The sequence below is a fragment of the Phyllobates terribilis genome, unplaced genomic scaffold (genome assembly GCF_046119375.1).
Source record: "Phyllobates terribilis strain yellow unplaced genomic scaffold, ASM4611937v1 Scaffold_12__6_contigs__length_324123572, whole genome shotgun sequence".
In the NCBI taxonomy this organism is placed as follows: Eukaryota; Metazoa; Chordata; class Amphibia; order Anura; family Dendrobatidae; genus Phyllobates; species Phyllobates terribilis.
In genome coordinates this window covers 35,415,357-35,437,036 of record NW_027362772.1, presented here as the reverse complement: position 1 = coordinate 35,437,036, position 21,680 = coordinate 35,415,357, and the positions used below count along the sequence as shown (strand labels likewise).

The 21,680-nt window shown below is 52.9% G+C and overlaps 1 long non-coding RNA gene across 1 annotated transcript; it reads right to left on the bottom strand.

The window, feature by feature from the left end:
- Window positions 1-13,294: 13,294 nt before the first annotated feature.
- On the bottom strand, window positions 13,295-17,785 carry LOC141173005 (uncharacterized). Its single transcript, XR_012252569.1, has 2 exons — window positions 17,634-17,785; window positions 13,295-14,335 (listed from the first exon to the last, which is right to left on the bottom strand). It is a non-coding gene; the product is annotated as an uncharacterized lncRNA (long non-coding RNA).
- Window positions 17,786-21,680: the final 3,895 nt, after the last annotated feature.

Here is a 21,680-nt window from a genome sequence, read left to right as displayed (position 1 = left end):
AGGAGGCGACCCTGCCGGCGTCCCAATATATAGAGGAGGAGGCGACCCTGCCGGCGTCCCAATATATTGAGGAGGAGGCGACCCTGCCGGCGTCCCAATATATAGAGGAGGAGGCGACCCTGCCGGCGTCCAAATATATAGAGGAGGAGGCGACCCTGCCGGCGTCCCAATATATAGCAGAGGAGGCGACCCTGCCGGCGTCCAAACATATAGAGGAGGAGGCGACCCTGCCTGCGTCCCAGTATATAGAGGAGGAGGCGACCCTGCCGGCGTCCCAATAAAGAGGAGGAGGCGACCCTGCCGGAGTCCAAATATATAGAGGAGGCGACCCTGCCGGCGTCCCTCTATATAGAGGAGGAGGCGACCCTACCGGCGTCCCAATATGGAGGAGGACGCGACCCTGCCGGCGTCCCAATATATAGAGGAGGAGGCGACCCTGCCGGCGTCCCAATATATAGCGGAGGAGGCGACCCTGCCAGCGTCCAAATATATAGAGGAGGAGGCGACCCTGCCTGCGTCCCAATATATAGAGGAGGAGGCGGCCCTGCCGGCGTCCCAATATAGAGGAGGAGGCGACCCTGCCGGCGTCCCAATATATAGAGGAGGAGGCGACCCTGCCTGCGTCCCAATATATAGAGGAGGAGACGACCCTGCCGGCGTCCCAATATATAGAGGAGGAGGCGACCCTGCCAGCGTCCCAATATATAGCGGAGGAGGCGACCCTGCCGGCGTCCCAATATATAGCGGAGGAGGCGACCCTGCCGGCGTCCCAATATATAGAGGAGGAGACGACCCTGCCGGCATCCAAATATATAGAGGAGGCAGCCCTGCCGGCGTCCCAATATATAGAGGAGGAGACGACCCTGCCGGCGTCCCAATATATAGAGGAGGATGCGACCCTGCCGGCGTCCCAATATATAGAGGAGGAGGCGACCCTGCCGGCGTCCCAATATATAGAGGAGGAGGCGACCCTGCCGGCGTCCCAATATATAGAGTAGAAGGCGACCCTGCCGGCGTCCCAATATATAGAGGAGGAGGTGACCCTGCCGGCGTCCCAATATATAGAGGAGGCGACCCTGCCAGCCTCCCAATATATAGCGGAGGAGGCGACCCTGCCGGCGTCCCAATATATAGAGGAGGCGACCCTGCTGGCGTCCCAATATATAGAGGAGGAGGCGACCCTGCCGGCATCCAAATATATAGAGGAGGCAGCCCTGCCGGCGTCCCAATATATAGAGGAGGAGACGACCCTGCCTGCGTCCCAATATATAGAGGAGGATGCGACCCTGCCGGCGTCCCAATATATAGAGGAGGAGGCGACCCTGCCGGCGTCCCAATTTATAGAGGAGGAGGCGACCCTGCCGGCGTCCCAATATATAGAGGAGAAGGCGACCCTGCCGGCGTCCCAATATATAGAGGAGGAGGCGACCCTGCCGGCGTCCCAATATATAGAGGAGGAGGCGACCCTGCCGGTGTCCCAAAATATAGCGGAGGAGGCGACCCTGTTGGCGTCCCAATATATAGAGGAGGAGGCGACCCTACCGGCGTCCCAATATATAGAGGAGGAGGCGACCCTGCCGGCGTCCCAATATATAGCGGAGGAGGCGATCCTGCCGGCGTCCCAATATATAGAGGAGGCGACCCTGCCGGCGTCCCAATATATAGAGGAGGAGGCGACCCTGCCGGCGTCCCAATATATAGCGGAGGAGGCGACCCTGCCAGCGTCCAAATATATAGCGGAGGAGGCGACCCTGCCAGCGTCCAAATATATAGAGGAGGAGGCGACCCTGCCGGCGTCCCAATATATAGCGGAGGAGGCGATCCTGCCAGCGTCCCAATATATAGAGGAGGCGACCCTGCCGGCGTCCCAATATATAGAGGAGGAGGCGACCCTGCCGGCGTCCCAATATATAGCGGAGGAGGCGACCCTGCCAGCGTCCAAATATATAGCGGAGGAGGCGACCCTGCCAGCGTCCAAATATATAGCGGAGGAGGCGACTCTGCCGGCGTCCCAATATATAGCGGAGGAGGCGACCCTGCCGGAGTCCCAATATATAGAGGAGGAGGCGACCCTGCCGGAGTCCCAATATATAGAGGAGGAGGCGACCCTGCCGACGTCCCAATATATAGAGGAGGAGGCGACCCTGCCGGCGTCCCAATATATAGAGGAGGAGGCGACCTTGCCGGCGTCCCAATATATAGAGGCGGAGGCGACCCTGCCGGCGTCCCAATATATAGAGGCGGAGGTGACCCTGCCAGCGTCCCAATATATAGAGGAGGCGACCCTGCTGGCATCCCAATATATAGAGGAAGAGGCGACCCTGCCGGCGTCCCAATTTATAGAGGAGGAGATCTTGCCGGTGTCCCAATTTATAGAGGAGCAGGCGACCCTGCCGGCGTCCCAATATATAGCGGAGGAGGCGATCCTGCCGGCATCCCAATATATAGAGGAGGCGACCCTGGCGGCATTCCAATATATAGAGGAGGAGGCGACCCTGCCGCCGTCCCAATATATAGCGGAGGAGGCGACCCTGCCAGCGTACAAATATATAGCGGAGGAGGCGACCCTGCCGGCGTCCCAATATATAGAGGAGGAGGCGACCCTGCTGGCGTCCCAGTATATAGAGGTGGAGGCGACCCTCCCGGCATCCCAATATATAGCGGAGGAGGCGACCCTGCCAGCGTCCAAATATATAGCGAAGGAGGCAACCCTGCCGGCGTCCCAATATATAGCGGAGCAGGCGCCCGTGCCGGATTCCCAATATATAGAGGAGGAGGCGACCCTGCTGGTGTCCCAATATATATAGGAGGAGGCGATCCTGCCGGCGTCCCAATATATAGAGGAGGAGATCTTGCCGGTATCCCAATATATAGAGGAGGAGGCGACACTGCCGGTATCCCAATATATAGAGGAGGAGGCGACCCTGCCAGTGTCCCAATATATAGAGGAGGAGGCGACCCTACCGGCGTCCCAATTTATAAAGGAGGTGGCGACCCTGCCGGCGTCCCAATATATAGAGGAGGAGGCGACCCTGCCGGCGTCCCAATATATAGAGGAGGAGGCGACCCTGCCGGCGTCCCAATATATAGAGGAGGAGGCGACCCTGCCTGCGTCCCAATATATAGAGGAGGAGGCGACCCTGCCGGCTTCCCAATATATAGAGGAGGAGGCGACCCTGCCGGCGTCCCAATATATAGAGGAGGAGGCGGCCCTGCCGGCGTCCCAATATATAGAGGAGGAGGCGACCCTGCCTGCGTCCAAATATATAAAGGAGGAAGCGATCCTGCCGGCGTCCCAATATATAGAGGGGGAGGCGACCCTGCCGGCGTCCCAATATATAGAGGAGGCGGCGACCCTGCCGGCGTCCCAATATATAGAGGAGGAGGCGACCCTGCCGGCGTCCCAATATATAGAGGAGGAGGCGATCCTGCCGGCGTCCCAATATATAGAGGAGGAGGCGATCCTGGCGGCGTCCCAATATATAGAGGAGTAGGCGATCGTGCCGGCGTCCCAATATATAGAGGAGGAGGCGACCCTGCCGACATCCCAATATATAGAGGAGGAGGCGACCCTGCCGGCGTCCCAGTATATAGAGGAGGAGGCGACCCTGCCGGCTTCCCAATATATAGAGGAGGAGGCGATCCTGCCGGCGTCCCAATATATAGAGGAGGATGCGACATTGCCGGCGTCCCAATATGTAGAGGAGGAGGCGATCCTGCCGGCGTCCCAATATATAGAGGTGGAGGCGACCCTGCCGGCGTCCCAATATATAGAGGAGGAGGCGATCCTTCCGGCGTCCCAATATATAGAGGAGGAGGCGATCCTGCCGGCGTCCCAATATATAGAGGAGGAGGCGATCCTGCCGGCGTCCCAATATATAGAGGAGGAGGCGACCCTGCCGGCGTCCCAATATATAGAGGAGGAGGCGACCCTGCCGGCGTCCCAATATATTGAGGAGGAGGCGACCCTGCCGGCGTCCCAATATATAGAGGAGGAGGCGACCCTGCCGGCGTCCAAATATATAGAGGAGGAGGCGACCCTGCCGGCGTCCCAATATATAGCAGAGGAGGCGACCCTGCCGGCGTCCAAACATATAGAGGAGGAGGCGACCCTGCCTGCGTCCCAGTATATAGAGGAGGAGGCGACCCTGCCGGCGTCCCAATATAGAGGAGGAGGCGACCCTGCCGGCGTCCCAATATATAGAGGAGGAGGCGATCCTGCCGGCGTCCCAATATATAGAGGAGGAGGCGACCCTGCCGGCGTCCCAATATATAGAGGAGGAGGCGGCCCTGCCGGCGTCCAAATATATAGAGGAGGAGGCGACCCTGCCGGCATCCCAATATATAGCGGAGGAGGCGACCCTGCCGGCGTCCAAATATATAGAGGAGGCGACCCTGCCGGCGTCCCTCTATATAGAGGAGGAAGCGACCCTACCGGCGTCCCAATATGGAGGAGGACGCGACCCTGCCGGCGTCCCAATATATAGAGGATGAGGCGACCCTGCCGGCGTCCCAATATATAGCGGAGGAGGCGACCCTGCCAGCGTCCAAATATATAGAGGAGGAGGCGACCCTGCCTGCGTCCCAATATATAGAGGAGGAGGCGACCCTGCCGGCGTCCCAATATAGAGGAGGAGGCGACCCTGCCGGCGTCCCAATATATAGAGGAGGAGGCGACCCTGCCTGCGTCCCAATATATAGAGGAGGAGACGACCCTACCGGCGTCCCAATATATAGAGGAGAAGGCGGCCTTGCCGGCGTCCCAATATATAGAGGAGGAGGCGACCCTGCCGGCGTCCCAATATATAGAGGAGGAGGCGACCCTGCCAGCGTCCCAATATATAGCGGAGGAGGCGACCCTGCCGGCGTCTCAATATATAGAGGAGGCGACCCTGCCGGCGTCCCAATATATAGAGGAGGAGGCGACCCTGCCTGCATCCAAATATATAGAGGAGGCAGCCCTGCCGGCGTCCCAATATATAGAGTAGGAGACGACCCTGCCTGCGTCCCAATATATAGTGGAGGAGGCAGCCCTGCCGCATCCAAATATATAGAGGAGGTGGCGACCCTGCCGGCGTCCCAATATATAGAGGAGGAGGCAGCCCTGCCGGCGTCCCAATATATAGAGGACGAGGCGACCCTGCCGGCTTCCCAATATATAGAGGAGGAGGCGACCCTGCCGGCATCCTAATATATAGAGGAGTAGGCGACCCTGCCGGCTTCCCAATATATAGAGGAGGAGGCGACCCTGCCGGCGTCCCAATATATAGAGGAGGAGGCGACCCTGCCGGCGTCCCAATATATAGAGGAGGAGGCGACCCTGCCGGCGTCGCAATATATAGAGGAGGAGGCGATCCTGCCAGCTTCCCAATATATAGAGGAGGAGGCGAACCTGCCGGCGTCGCAATACATAGAGGAGGAGGCGGTCCTGCCAGCGTCCCAATATATAGAGGAGGGGGTGAACCTGCCGGCGTCCCAATATATAGCAGAGTAGGCGACCCTGCCGGCGTCCCAATATATAGAGGAGGAGGCGACCCTGCCGGCGTCCCAAAATATAGAGGATGAGGCAACCCTGCCGGCGTCCCAATATATAGAGGAGTAGGCGACCCTGCCGGCGTCCCAATATGTAGCAGAGGAGGCGACCCTGTCGGCGTCCCAATATATAGCGGAGGAGGCATCCCAATATATAGAGGAGGTGACCCTGCCTGTGTCCCAATATATAGTGGAGGAGGCGACCCTGCCGACATGAATATATTGGAGAAGAATGGAGCTGCTTGCTCCTCCCATTATTCTGTGGATGTGATGATGTCACTACTCTGTGTCTGCTGTACACAACGTCAGTGCTGACACGAAAGAGAGGAGCAGAGCGCCAGGGGAATGGTAGCAAGGTATTTTTTATGTGTTTGATTGTGTGGGGTCTCATCAGAATATAGGGGGGTTATGTGGGGTGCTCATACTGTATATAAGGGGCTATGTGTGAGGGCTTATACTATAGGGGGGCTGTGGTGACCATAATACTGTCTGGCGTGTTTTGGGGATCATACAGTGTATAGGGGCCTGTGAGAACCATTATACCATGTGTGGGGTGCTGTGAGGACAGTCATACCATGTGTGACTGGCTGGTAGGACCATCATTACTGTCAGTGGGGGGATATGGGTGCCTGTGTGGTGGGGTGTGATGACCATCAAACCGTGTGTGTGGGGGCTGGCTGTGGGATCAATCATACTGTATCTGTGGGGCCATCAAATTATGTTGGCGGGCTGTGGGGACATCGTACTGTGTGTGGCTGGGGTTGTAGGGGCATCATACATTGTTTGGGAGGGATGTGGTGACATTGTACTGTGTGTGGAGAATTTGTACCATGTGTGGGGACATCGTACTGTGTGTGCAGGCTGTGGGGACATCATACTGTGTGGGAGGACTGTGGAAACATCATACTGTGTGTGGGAGGGCTGTGGGGACATCATACTGTGTGTGTGGGGACATCATACTGTGTGTGGGAGGGCTATGGGGACATCATACTGTGTGTGTGGGGACATCATACTGTGTGTGTGGACATCATACTATGTGGAAGGGCTGTGGGGACATCATTCTGTGTGTGGGAGAGCTATTGGGACATCATACTGTGTGTGGGAAAGCTATGGGGACATCATACTGTGTGTGGGAGGGCTGTGGGGACATCATACTGTGTGTGGGGACATGATACTGTGTGTGGGAGGGCTATGGGGGCTCATACTGTGTGTGGGAGGGCTATGGGGACATCATACTGTGTGGGAGGTCTATGGGGACATCATACTGTGTGTGGGAGGGCTGTGGGGACATCATACTGTGTGTGTGGGGACATCATACTGTGTGTGTGGGGACATCATACTATGTGTGGGAGGGCTATGGGGACATCATACTGTGTGTGGGAGGGCTGTGGGGACATCATACTGTGTGTGGGGACAACATACTGTGTGGGAGAGCTGTGGGGACATCATGCTGTGTGTGGGAGGGCTGTGGGGACATCATACTGTGTGTGGGAGGGCTATGTGGGCATCATACTGTGTGTGGGAGGGCTATGCGGACATCATACTGTGTGTGGGAGGGCTGTGGGGACATCATACTGTGTGTGTCGGGACAACATACCGTGTGGGAGAGCTGTGGGGACATCATGCTGTGTGTGGGAAGGCTGTGGGGACATCATACTGTGTGTGGGAGGGCTATATGGGCATCATACTGTGTGTGGGAGGGCTATGGGGACATCATACTGTGTGTGTAGGGACATCATACTGTGTGTGTTGGGACATCATACTGTGTGTGGGAGGGCTGTGGGAACATCATACTGTGTGTGGGAGGGCTGTGCGGACATCATATTGTGTGTGTGGGGACATCATATTGTGTGTGTGGAGACATCATACTGAGTGTGTGGGGACATCATACTGAGTGTGTGGGGACATCATACTATGTGTGGGAGGGCTATGGGGACATCATACTGTGTGTGGAAGGGCTATGGGGACATCATACTGTGTGTGGGAGGGCTGTGGGGACATCATACTGTCTGTGGGGACATCATACTGTGTGTGGGAGGGCTATGGGGACATCATACTGTGTGTGGGAGGGCTGTGGGGACATCATACTGTGTGTGTGGGGACAACATACTGTGTGGGAGAGCTGTGGGGACATCATGCTGTGTGTGGGAGGGCTGTGGGGACATCATACTGTGTGTGGGGGGGCTATATGGGCATCATACTGTGTGTGGGAGGGCTATCTGGACATCATACTGTGTGTGTGGGGACATCATACTGTGTGTGTTGGGACATCATACTGTGTGTGGGAGGGCTGTGGGAACATCATACTGTGTGTGGGAGGGCTGTGGGGACATCATATTGTGTGTGTGGGGACATCATACTGAGTGTGTGGGGACATCATACTGAGTGTGGGGACATCATACTATGTGTGGCAGGGCTATGGGGACATCATACTGTGTGTGGGAGGGCTGTGGGGACTTCATACTGTGTGTGTGGGGACATGATACTGTGTGTGGGAGGGCTATGGGGACATCATACTGTGTGTGAGAGGGCTATGGAGACATCATACTGTGTGTGGGAGGACTGTGAGTACATCATACTGTGTGTGTGGGGACATCATACTGTGTGTGGGAGGGCTGTGGGGACATCATACTGTGTGTGGGAGGGCTGTGGGGACATCATACTGTGTGTGTAGGGACATCATACTGTGTGTGTGGGGACATGATACTGTGTGTGGGAGGGCTATGGGGACATCATACTGTGTGTGGGAGGGCTGTGGGGACATCATACTGTGTGTGGGAGGACTGTGGGGACATCATACTGTGTGTGGGAGGACTGTGGGTACATCATACTGTGTGTGTGGGGACATCATACTGTGAGTGGGAGGGCTATGTGGACATCATACTGTGTGTGGGAGGGCTGTGGGGACATCATACTGTGTGTGGGAGGAATGTGGGTACATCATACTGTGTGTGTGTGGACATCATAGTGTGTGTGGGAGGGCTGTGGGGACATCATACTGTGTGTGGGAGGGCTGTGGGGACATCATACTGTGTGTAGCTGTTTATCAAGGTACAATGGCTGAATCTAGGAGCAAATGATTTATGAATTTTATAAAAAGCAGTGAATTATCTGGTGTTGATTCGCTGCTACAAGTAAGGATACAAGTTACAATAATCCCTATCATAACATGTGGCAGCGGACTTAATTCCCCTCAGTATTAAGTGATACAAATAATATAAAATAGTAATAATTATATTAATGTTGAGCAGAATTAATTTCAGCCTATTAGTTCGGCCTCTACAACAGTCACGGTCTCTCATGTGGCCTCTCGGGAAAATACATTGGCCACTCGTGGTATACATAATACTAAAATCTCACTATGGGGGAAACTGTATCTTATACCAACGCTTCCACGCATGAATAGAGAACTTGTTCTCATCACACAACCCTTTTATCCCTTTATGAATTTAATAAATCTAGAAATTCCCTTTAAATAGAAGGAAAGCCGCCAATGTCTCCAATCTACGGGAAAAAATAATAATACAAATCTGTTCTTAAAAATCCTGACACTTCAGGAGACCCGTCATGCAAATCAGTGACATGAGAAGTCATCCATAGTGGAGGTATAGGGGTATCCGTCCCAGATTCTTCACTCTTTTCATATTCAGATCTCTATTTGTATTGGGAGAAGGTAAAGATTACTTTTCCGATGAGTTTTATGGCAGACGGAGCAGCAATACTCCACATTGCGAGCGATGGTGCGTGGATGATCAGTCTGAGAACAAGATGATGCAATAGGAAGCAAAAACTGGCCTATAAGAAGAATTAACCCCTTGCATTTAAAAAAAATAATCATTAAGGAAGAAAAAAAAGTTCACATTCACAATAGCACCATGTGTCCACTAGATGTCGCCACTTCATACACATTTATACCTCTAGTGTCTAGGAGGGAAGTTGTTCGTATGGACGATTAGATTTCATGCTTTAGCTGCAGGACAAACCTCTTTAAAATATTTGACCAACATAGAATGATGACAGCTCTTGCCAGAGGTTGCAAACGAAGAAAAAAAACTTTTATTCCGCCATAGACTTTTATGGCCTTTGTCAAGCTCATAAGTGTATGGAGGAATAAAGTTTTGTTTTTTTTACTTTTGTGCCCCCTAGTGGCCACTGGCATCGTTGTTACATGTTGGAGTCGTTTTTTTTTTAACCCATTTAATATTGGCTGCCCAATATCTCTTTAAACAGAGATCTGCACACGTTCAGGGTGACGGGAGAGAAAACTTGTGTGTGTGACCCCGGCACCGGTGAGGATCTACTGCAAACATGCAAGTACATATAATGACTTGGTAGATTCTAATATGTAACGACTCAGAGTCTATATTTTATTGGTCGCAGTTTTTTCATGGTGGTTTCTTCAGTAAGCGAGTCGCTTGGGTGTGCGCCTCACCCGTACAGGGTAACGACTCGGGCCCTCTCCAGGGTTGGCTGACATCCTTGGTATTTTCGCAGGTCTGGCCTTTGGAGGAGCCATCAGAGAAGACGTCTGGATGTTCGTGGTCGCGCCTGAGCTTGTGGTCGACCGTGGTTGAGGCAGGGGCTTCACAGACATCTGCGGCACGTCCTCAGCGTCCATTTTCCATGGCACAGCTTCCTTACTGACTGTCTCCTCTGGTCGTGGAGATTTCACGAGAGGCGTTAGGACTTGGTCTGTGGTCAATATTGGATGTGGAACTGTTTCAAGAGGTCTTGGGGTGGCATCCACTGAGATTGGGCAAGCCTTCAGAGATGACGCGGTGGTCGCGTCCGCCGGAGATTGGTAGCCTCTTTGAGGGTCGCTTTCCAGTAACCTTCGAGCGCTGGCGGCGCCCACTTGGAAGAAGTATATTTTTTTCTGATCCTTATCAAGTGTCCTCGGCGCATCGGTGGTGCCCGCTGTGTTCGGAGCAGCCTCGGATTCAGCATTTTGATGCTCATCATTTTTTGGAAATCTGAAATTTTAAGCAAAATTATGAATGGTCAAAAAAAACCTCATGGAACAACATATGGCGCCAAGGTGACCCAACACAAGCCACCAATGGTGCCAGCATGGACCAACACAAGCCACCAATAGCGCCGGGGTGACCCAACACAAGCCACCAATAGTGCCAGTGTGACCCAACACTACCACCAATAGTGCCAGGGTGACCCAAAACAAGCCACCAATAGCGCCAGGGTGACCCAACACAAGCCACCAATCGTGCCAGGGTGACCAAATACAAGCCACCAATAGCGCCAGCGTGGACCAACACAACCACCAATAGCGCCAGGATGACAAGACAAGCCACCAATAGCACCAGGGTGACCCAACACAAGCCACCAATAGCGCCAGGGTGACCCAACACAAGCCACCAATAGTGCCAGGGTGACCCAACACAACCACCAATAGTGCCAGGGTGACCCAACACAAGCCACCAATAGCGCCAGGGTGACCCAACACAAGCCACCAATCGTGCCAGGGTGACCAAATACAAGCCACCAATAGCGCCAGCGTGGACCAACACAACCACCAATAGCACCAGGGTGACAAGACAAGCCACCAATAGCACCAGGGTGACCCAACACAAGCCACCAATAGCGCCAGGGTGACCCAACACAAGCCACCAATAGTGCCAGGGTGACCCAACACAAGCCGTCAATAGCGCCAGGGTGACCCAACACAAGCCGCCAATAGCGCCAGGGTGACCCAACACAAGCCAGCAATAGTGCCAGGGTGACCCAACACAAGCCACCAATAGTGCCAGGGTGACCCAACAAAAGCCGCCAATAGCGCCAGGGTGACCCAACACAAGCCACCAATAGTGCCAGGGTGACCCAACACAAGCCACCAATAGCGCCAGCGTTGACCAACACAACCACCAATAGCGCCAGGGTGACCCAACACAAGCCACCAATAGCGCCAGGGTAACTCAACACAACCACCAATAGCGCCAGCGTTGACCAACACAACCACCAATAGCGCCAGGGTGACCCAACACAAGCCACCAATAGTGCCAGGGTGACCCAACACAACCACCAATAGTGCCAGGGTGACCCAACACAAGCCACCAATAGCGCCAGGGTGACCCAACACAAGCCACCAATCGTGCCAGGGTGACCAAATACAAGCCACCAATAGCGCCAGCGTGGACCAACACAACCACCAATAGCACCAGGGTGACAAGACAAGCCACCAATAGCAGCAGGGTGACCCAACACAAGCCACCAATAGCGCCAGGGTGACCCAACCCAAGCCACCAATAGTGCCAGGGTGACCCAACACAAGCCGTCAATAGCGCCAGGGTGACCCAACACAAGCCGCCAATAGCGCCAGGGTGACCCAACACAAGCCAGCAATAGTGCCAGGGTGACCCAACACAAGCCACCAATAGCACCAGGGTGACAAGACAAGCCACCAATAGCACCAGGGTGACCCAACACAAGCCACCAATAGCGCCAGGGTGACCCAACACAAGCCACCAATAGTGCCAGGGTGACCCAACACAAGCCGTCAATAGCGCCAGGGTGACCCAACACAAGCCGCCAATAGCGCCAGGGTGACCCAACACAAGCCAGCAATAGTGCCAGGGTGACCCAACACAAGCCACCAATAGTGCCAGGGTGACCCAACAAAAGCCGCCAATAGCGCCAGGGTGACCCAACACAAGCCACCAATAGTGCCAGGGTGACCCAACACAAGCCACCAATAGCACCAGCGTTGACCAACACAACCAGCAATAGCGCCAGGGTGACCCAACACAAGCCACCAATAGCGCCAGGGTAACTCAACACAACCACCAATAGCGCCAGCGTTGACCAACACAACCACCAATAGCGCCAGGGTGACCCAACACAAGCTACCAATAGCGCCATGGTGACCCAACACAAGCCACCAATAGTGCCAGGGTGAACCAACACAACCACCAATAGCGCCAGCGTGGACCAGCACAAGCCACCAATAGCGCCAGGGTGACCCAACAAAAGCTACCAATAGCGCCATGGTGACCCAACACAAGCCACCAATAGTGCCAGGGTGAACCAACACAACCACCAATAGCGCCAGCGTTGACCAACACAAGCCACCAATAGCGCCAAGGTGACCCAACTCAAGCACCATTAGAGCCAGGGTAACCCAACACAACCACCAATAGCGCCAGGGTGACCCAACACAACCACCAATAGCGCCAGGGTGACCCAACACAAGCCATCAATAGCGCCAGGGTGACCCAACACAAGCTGCCCCCCAAAACTCCAGCCTCGTAATTATAAGAAAACCCAACAATAATACATTGTCAGGTCTGGATGTTCTAATAAAATGCTGCCACCTACAGGCAAAATAATATGAAAATGTAACCTCACCGGAGCATGTTTTCAGCGCTGTGATCAGTCCTGTGTTCGGTCAGTGGTCAGGTCCGGATATGTGAAGCATAGAACTTCCCTCTGGCTGTTCTAGAAGAGTGATGTCATCATTTCTTTTGTGACATCATAATCCCGCTGCACGGCACGGAATCTCCCTATGAGTAAATGCTAATTATTTTGCATTTTGCCCTTTGCTGGAAATTTGGCTTTTATTCCCAGATCAGTTATCCTTGTTGCTTCATTCATTTTCCGCTCTCATTATTGCTTAAAAGGCAAATCCCTTCATTTACAACAAGAAAAAAAAAAGTTATGTTTTTACAAAAAGTTCAAAACATTGAATAACGTTTTCTCGAGTTTCTAAAAGTTTCAAACTTTTATGTTGAAAATGCAATAAAAAACAGAATTCTTAAAAAAAAAAAGAACTTTATTAAGGAATCAAGAATAAATGACAAATAATGAAGATGTTTATTTTTCATAACATTGTAACTTTTTAGCCGTATGTACACAGTTATAGTAGAAATCGGGGGAGGGATAATCAAGAGACGTTGACCCTCCGCCCCTGCTGGGTCTGTTCTAGTAGAAGAAAATTAATACATGTAAAAATAAAAGTTATTCAAAAAGTTTTAATAGATTTTTGCTTTAATGTGCACATTTTGGAATAATTAATACCATGTCATCTGACACAGACTCCATCCCTCTCATTCTAGGTCACATAACCCTTACTTATCCTGACTGGTGTCCTCTGGACAGTTGATGTTGAGATGTCTCTGTCACTTGATGTCTGTATATTATTTATGAGCGCTGTTATCTGAGGTGCTTCTGAGGCTGGTAACTCTGATGAACTTATCTTCTGCAGCAGAGGTCATTCTTGAGCTTCATTTCCTCATGAGGACCAGTGTGGTTACCTTCAAGGTTCTAGCATGTTTCCGGATTGAATGACCTTCATGTCTTAAAGTAATTATGGACTGTTATTTCTGATTCCACGAGATATACCTGTTTATTGGCAGCCATTCCAGCTGATGACCTGATGAAGTGACTGGAGAGAACACCAGGGGGATGTAAAGCTGTATTCAGAGTAACAGGGGGAATACATGAGAAATCTAAGGTGTAACACAAGTTCTAGTTTGTTTCTCATATGTTTCTTTACTCCTTCTTTCCTTATGTGTTCCTTCGTGGTTTTGCTGCCTTCAGGCTGAATTTGCAGTGTGCACATTCCAATAAGAACAAGGAAAACATTGAATGAACAGGGATGTTCAATCTTTTGCAGCTATTACTAATCTATGGACTCAGTGGTGAAGGACTGGACGTCACATGTAGAAATCAGTGTGGAGCAAGAAGAGGATGAATCGGAGGAGGAGGACAGCAGCTGTGGATGATACCAGTGTTTACACCGACTCGTATCCGGGTATTGGTGACGATCGATGAGCCAGGAGGTGACAAATCCCTGAAGAAACAACAGCACAAGATATAACATGTATTAAACATGTGTCTATATATTGTTTACCTGGTACTCTGTGACTCCATGTACCCAACCAATAGGTCACTACTAGATGTGCTTTGGCTTCAGTTTGCATTCAGATTCAGAGCTGCAATCACAATTCTACTGGCCACCACTATACCTGATAGCTTGCTTTGACATCCCATATCTTACAGCCGCTTCCATACATTTAGTATTCACAGAATGTACTGTGTGACTACAGGGAGCAGCAACAAGACACCATGTGTGACAGCCTAAGTGGTAACAGGCAGAGCTGGATTCACAGCTACACTTCTCAGTACTGCTGGATTCACGGCTACACTACTCAGTACTGCTGGATTCACAGCTACACTACTCAGTACTGCTGGATTCACAGCTACATTACTCAGTACTGCTGGATTCAAAGCTACACTACTCAGTACTGCTGGATTCACAGCTATACTACTCAGTACTGCTGGATTCAAAGTTACACTGCTCAGTACTGCTGGATTCAAAGTTACACTGCTCAGTACTGCTGGATTCACAGCTACACTGCTCAGTACTGCTGGATTCACAGCTACACTGCACAGTACTGCTGGATTCACAGCTACACTGCTCAGTACTGAGCTGCATTCACAGCTACACTACTCATTACTGCTGGATTCAAAGCTACACTGCTCAGTACTGCTAGATTCACATCTACACTACTCAATACTGCTGGATTCACTGCTACACTGCTCAGTACTGCTGGATTCGCATCTACACTGCCCAGTACTGCTGGATTCACATCTCCACTACTCAGTACTGCTGGATTCACAGCTACACTACTTAGTACTGTTGGAATCACAGCTACACTTCTCAGTACTGCTGGATTGAAAGCTACACTACTCATTACTGCTGGATTCAAAGCTACACTACTCATTACTGCTGGATTCAAAGCTACACTACTCAGTACTGCTGGATTCAAAGTTACACTGCTCAGTACTGCTGGAATCACAGCTACACTGCTCAGTACTGCTGGATTCACAGCTACACTGCACAGTACTGCTGGATTCACAGCTACACTGCACAGTACTGCTGGATTCACAGCTACACTGCTCAGTACTGCTGGATTCACAGCTACACTGCACAGTACTGCTGGATTCACAGCTACACTGCTCATTACTGAGCTGCATTCACAGCTACACTACTTATTACTGCTGGATTCAAAGCTACACTGCTCAGTACTGCTAGATTCACATCTACACTACTCAATACTGCTGGATTCACTGCTACACTGCTCAGTACTGCTGGATTCGCATCTACACTGCCCAGTACTGCTGGATTCACATCTACACTACTCAGTACTGCTGGATTCACAGCTACACTACTCAGTACTGTTGGAATCACAGCTACACTTCTCAGTACTGCTGGATTCAAAGCTACACTACTCAGTACTGCTGGATTCAAAGCTACACTACTCATTACTGCTGGATTCAAAGCTACACTACTCAGTACTGCTGGATTCAAAGTTACACTGCTCAGTACTGCTGGATTCAAAGCTACACTGCACAGTACTGCTGGATTCACAGCTACACTGCTCAGTACTGAGCTGGATTCACAGCTACACTGCACAGTACTGCTGGATTCACAGCTACACTGCTCAGTACTGAGCTGGATTCACAGCTACACTACTCATTACTGCTGGATTCAAAGCTACACTACTCAGTACTGCTGGATTCACAGCTATACTACTCAGTACTGCTGGATTCAAAGCTACACTGCTCAGTACTGCTAGATTCACATCTACACTACTCAATACTGCTGGATTCACTGCTACACTGCTCAGTACTGCTGGATTCACATCTACACTGCCCAGTACTGCTGGATTCACATCTACACTACTCTGTACTGCTGGATTCACATCTACACTACTCAGTACTGCTGGATTCACAGCTACACTACTCAGTACTGCTGGATTCAAAGCTACACTACTCAGTACTTCTGGATTCACAGCTACACTACTCATTACTGCTGAATTCACAGCTACACTACTCAGTACTGCTGGATTCACATCTACACTACTCAGTACTGCTGGATTCATAGCTACACTACTCAGTACCCTTGAGAAAACGTGTATTTAACATGTGAAACGTGCGTACGTAGGGCTCTGCACTTTCTGCTTGTGCTTCACCTGCCACATGGGTAAGGTTTCTTTTCATTGAATTATTCGATGGTGGTTTTTCTGAAGTACTTTCATTTACACATGTGTGATATAGGACAGATTGTATACATGTCAAGATTCCACCTATCAGTCATAATTAGTGATGAGCGAGCACTAAGAGCCCAATGTAAGTCTATGGGAAACTCAAGCATTTTTCAGGTGGCTCCTCCCGGCGGTCTGCAGAGGGCCTAAAAATTACCCAAATCGATGTGAACAGTGCTCAAATGACATGGGGACAGCACGGGGAAGACCCCTGAAAGCATTTATGACTCCCAGGTCACTTCTGTCAACAACGTGGTCAGAGTATTACGCCACTTTTACAGACTCACAATAAAACATACGAAAACGAAACCAAAATGGATTTTCCTGGGAAATATGTTAAGGAACATCCTTTCCATGACATGTACAATGTATATAAAGCAAAATAAATAACCAAAAACAAAAATACTCCTCCACACCTTGGGCTATGTTCACACGTAGCGTTTTTGATGCGTTTTTGCACTTTTTCATTGCTTTCAACCAAGACAAATGCATTCACCAGGAAATGTAATTTTAACATTTTGCAACCTTATCTGGCCATGTGCTGTGTGACACATCATCAGACACATGCATACAGTGCTGAAAAGACATAGGAACAGCATGGGGAAGACCACTGGAAGCATCTCTGACTCCCAGGTCACTGCCTAAAAGTGTGCCCATCATAATTGATCCTTGGCACATGCGAAGATGCCTCCCGCCATGAACCTGTCATTGCAGACTTGCAACAATCACCGTCCATGTCCTTGTCCCACTGGAGCGTTCAGTTGTCCCTACCCCATTCCTTGGAATGCAAGCGCAAGTATGCAGCCAGCCACCCACCCACCCACAGGCTGCAATACTATACTGCCAAATTTTTGACAGCTGCTTGCACTTGAAATGTGGCCTTTTAGGCTCGTGGAGGCGGAAGCTTTTCACAACCTCATGCCGGCGGCGGCCGGGTGTCCATACTCAGTCCCCAGCCACCACTATATTTCCTGGTATCGCCTCCGCCTTCTACAAGTTTTGGTCCCACAACATTACCCGTGCCCTCTCAAGTGCACTTACTGGGAAGGACCGCCTAACCACAAACACGTGGACAGGTGAATGTGGCTGTAGCATCGGCGTCTCTGCCTCCTGCCAGGCAGAGACGCCGTCCCTCTCACCTCCTCTCTCCCCGCGCTCCCCGCTCTCCTTCTCTTCCTGCTTTCGGAGTGCAGTCCCCCGGGCACTGTGCTTAGGGAGCGCGTGCGCCCCCCCCTCTTAAAGGGGCCACGCACGCCGTCCTAAGGAGTCCCCGGCCAATAGCCGAGGGTCAGGGCCGGCGTCAGCACCCGGCGCACCCGGGCAAGTGCTGGGGCACTGAGTAGGCAGAGGGGCCCACTGGAGTCGTGCTCCCTGCTGGGCTATGGGCGGAGGAGAGCGGTGTCAGCGCCCGCCCTTCTTCCCTGCTTGCTCAGGGCCCCGGCAGCGGGATACTTACCTCTCCCCGTGCCTCCGCAGATCCGCTGTCTTCCTGCTCTGCGCTCCCTGTGACGTCTCAGGTCAGAGGGTGCGGTAACGTCTTTCCACCGCGCCCCTCCCTGAGCCGTCACAGGGAGCGCAGAGCGGGAAGATGCCGACAACGCTGGTGTCCGGACCCGAGCAGCTGCAGCAGGTGAAGAGGAGGGAGGTGAGTATTTGATTTTCTTTTTTTAATGTATGGAGGCATGGGGCATTATATGGGGGGGGTGACATCCTGCATGGGGCATTATGGAGAGAGGGGGTGACAGCCTGCATGGGGCATTATGGAGAGAGGGGGTGAAAGCCTGCATGGGGCATTATGGAGAGAGGGGGTGACAGCCTGTGACGCGCCCCTGGGCCTGCTGTGTCGTGCGGCATCGCGCGCACGGGGGCTTACCCGGAGCCGGATCAGATGGGGGTAGTAGTCTCGTGGCGGTGACCCGGTCCGTGCCCAGGGAGTCAAACTGAGCGGCAGTCTTTAGCAGTAGATGTTAGAATGTTCGACTACGCCACCCGTTGAATGCGGCTATGAAGCCGCCGCTGCAGGGCAGACCTCTGAGGCCGGTGGTAAGGTTGTGCAGCGTAGCTGGTAGAACCCCCAACGGGAGGGGTATGACCTCAGGGCAGCAGATGTGGAAGATAGTGGTAGTGATGGTGCAGCAAGGAAGCTCAGAGACGTGTGGTGCAGTTTCAAGGCTTTTACTCACAGGTGTTGCTCCGGTCACTTTGGCCAGCAGTGACCACCCGAGCCGTGCTGCGTCCACCAGGTGCGGGACTCGGCCAACCCCCAGGCAGTTCCAGAGCGTGGTCCCAAGCTCCCCTCTATTCCTTCCTACGGGCCGTCCTCACCAGGGACCCACCTTTGTCCGGCTCCCTCGGGTCTTTTAGTGGCGAAACCTTTCCCGGCTTCCCTGACCCTATGCGTGGTTTGCCTTCCTGGTGGATATGGTGAGGGGTCGCGCCAAAACTTGTCCACGACCTCCGGTTCCTGGCTAAGGATGTTTAGCCTCTACCAGTTTGGGATCCGGTACCCTCTTCTGCCAACCCTTCACCCGTTAACTTGTTCTCTTGTGGGATCTCAGGGTTCCCTCTATTCTTACGTCTCTGGGCCTTTCTTGGTGTTTCTGTTCCTCCTCTCTGTGCTTCAGGCCTGGCTCTGGAGCTGGGCCCAGACGGAGCCGCAGCTCCCTGTCAGCCCTCTCTGGCTGAGCTCCTCTCTGCACAGACTCTCCTCTGAACAGGACCCTGTCTAAAGATGGTGCCCACCTCTTATACTCCCTCTGACACCCGAGCCCAGGTGACTAGCACCCAATGGGCTCCTTCCTATGCCCAGAGTCCCTCCCCTGACTGCTCCTACACTACTGGGATGTTCCTCCCCCCCTCCCACTCCAGCGAGGGACAGACGCTGTCGTACCTGCACATCTATCTGGTGGGAGTACCGTTGTTCTGTCCCCCGGAAATGGGATGAGTGTAGTGCATGCAACTAACTGAGCTCAGTCCCACCCTCCATCCTTACCCGGGAGTGGAATACCACACCTCTGGCCTGAGGTGCAATACCCCTGTAGCAGCCGAGTCCTCGGGGTGCTACACCTGCATGGGGCATTATGGAGAGGGGGGGTGACATCCTGCATGGGGCATTATAAAGAGAGGGGGGGTGACAGCCTGCATGGGGCATTATAGAGAGAGGGGGTGACAGCCTGCATGGGGCATTATGGAGAGAGGGGGTGACAGCCTGCATGGGGCATTATAGAGAGAGGGGGTGACAGCCTGCATGGGGCATTATAGAGAGAGGGGGTGACAGCCTGCATGGGGCATTATAGAGAGAGGGGGTGACAGCCTGCATGGGGCATTATAGAGAGAGGGGGTGACATCCTGCATGGGGCAATATAGAGAGAAGGGGGGGACATCCTGCATGGGGCATTATAGAGAGAGGGGGTGACAGCCTGCATGGGGCATTATAAAGAGAGTGGGGGTGACATCCTGCATGGGGCATTATAAAGAGAGGGGGGGTGACATCCTGAATTGGGCATTATAGAGAGAGGGGGTGACATCCTGCATGGGGCATTATGGAGAGAGGGGGTGACATCCTGCATGGGGCATTATGGAGAGAGGGGGTGACAGCCTGCATGGGGCATTATGGAGAGAGGGGGTGACAGCCTGCATGGGGCATTATGGAGAGAGGGGGTGACAGCCTGCATGGGGCATTATAGAGAGAGGGGGTGACAGCCTGCATGGGGCATTATAGAGAGAGGGGGTAACAGCCTGCATGGGGCATTATACAGAGAGGGGGTGACAGCCTGCATGGGGCATTATGGAGAGAGGGGGTGACAGCCTGCATGGGGCATTATGGAGAGAGGTGGTGACAGCCTGCATGGGGCATTATGGAGAGAGGGAGTGACAGCCTGCATGGGGCATTATAGAGAGAGGGGGTGACATCCTGCATGGGGCATTATGGAGAGAGGGGTTGAAAGCCTGCATGGGGCATTATAGAGAGAGGGGGTGACAGCCTGCATGGGGCATTATCTAGAGAGGGGGTGACAGCCTGCATGGGGCATTATGGAGAGAGGGGGTGACATCCTGCATGGGGCATTATAGAGAGAAGGGGTGTACATTCTGCATGGGGCATTATAGAGAGAGGGGGTGACATCCTGCATGGGGCATTATAGAGAGAGGGGGTGACAGCCTGTATGGGGCATTATGGAGAGAGGGGGTGACAGCCTGCATGGGGCATTATGGAGAGAGGGGGTGACAGCCTGCATGGGGCATTATGGAGAGAGGGGGTGACAGCCTGTATGGGGCATTATGGAGAGAGGGAGTGACAGCCTGCATGGGGCATTAAGGAGAGAGGGGGTGACAGCCTGCATGGGGAATTATGGAGAGAGGGGGTGACAGCCTGCATGGGGCATTATAGAGAGAGGGGGTGACAGCCTGCATGGGGCATTATGGAGAGAGGGGGTGACACCCTGCATGGGGCATTATAGAGAGAGGGGGTGACAGCCTGCATGGGGCATTATGGAGAGAGGGGTGACAGCCTGCATGGGGCATTATAGAGAGAGGGGGTGACAACCTGCATGGGGCATTATAGAGAGTGGGGGTGACAGCCTGCATGGGGCATTATAAAGAGAGGGGGGGTGACATCCTGCATGGGGCATTATAGAGAGAGGGGGTGACATCCTGCATGGGGCATTATGGAGAGAGGGGGTGACAGCCTGCATGGGTCATTATGGAGACAGGGGGTGACAGCCTGCATGGGGCATTAAGGAGAGAGGGGGTGACAGACTGCATGGGGCATTATGGTGAGAGGGGGTGACAGCCTGCATGGGGCATTATGGAGAGAGGGGGTGACAGCCTGCATGGGGCATTATAGAGAGAGGGGGTGACAGCCTGCATGGGGCATTATAGAGAGAGGGGGTGACAGCCTGCATGGGGCATTATGGAGAGAGGGGGTGACAGCCTGCATGGGGCATTATGGAGAGAGGGGGTGACAGCCTGCATGGGGCATTATAGAGAGAGGGGGTGACAGCCTGCATGAGGCATTATAAAGAGAGGGGGGGTGACATCCTGCATGGGGCATTATAAAGAGAGGGGGGGTGACATCTTGCATGGGGCATT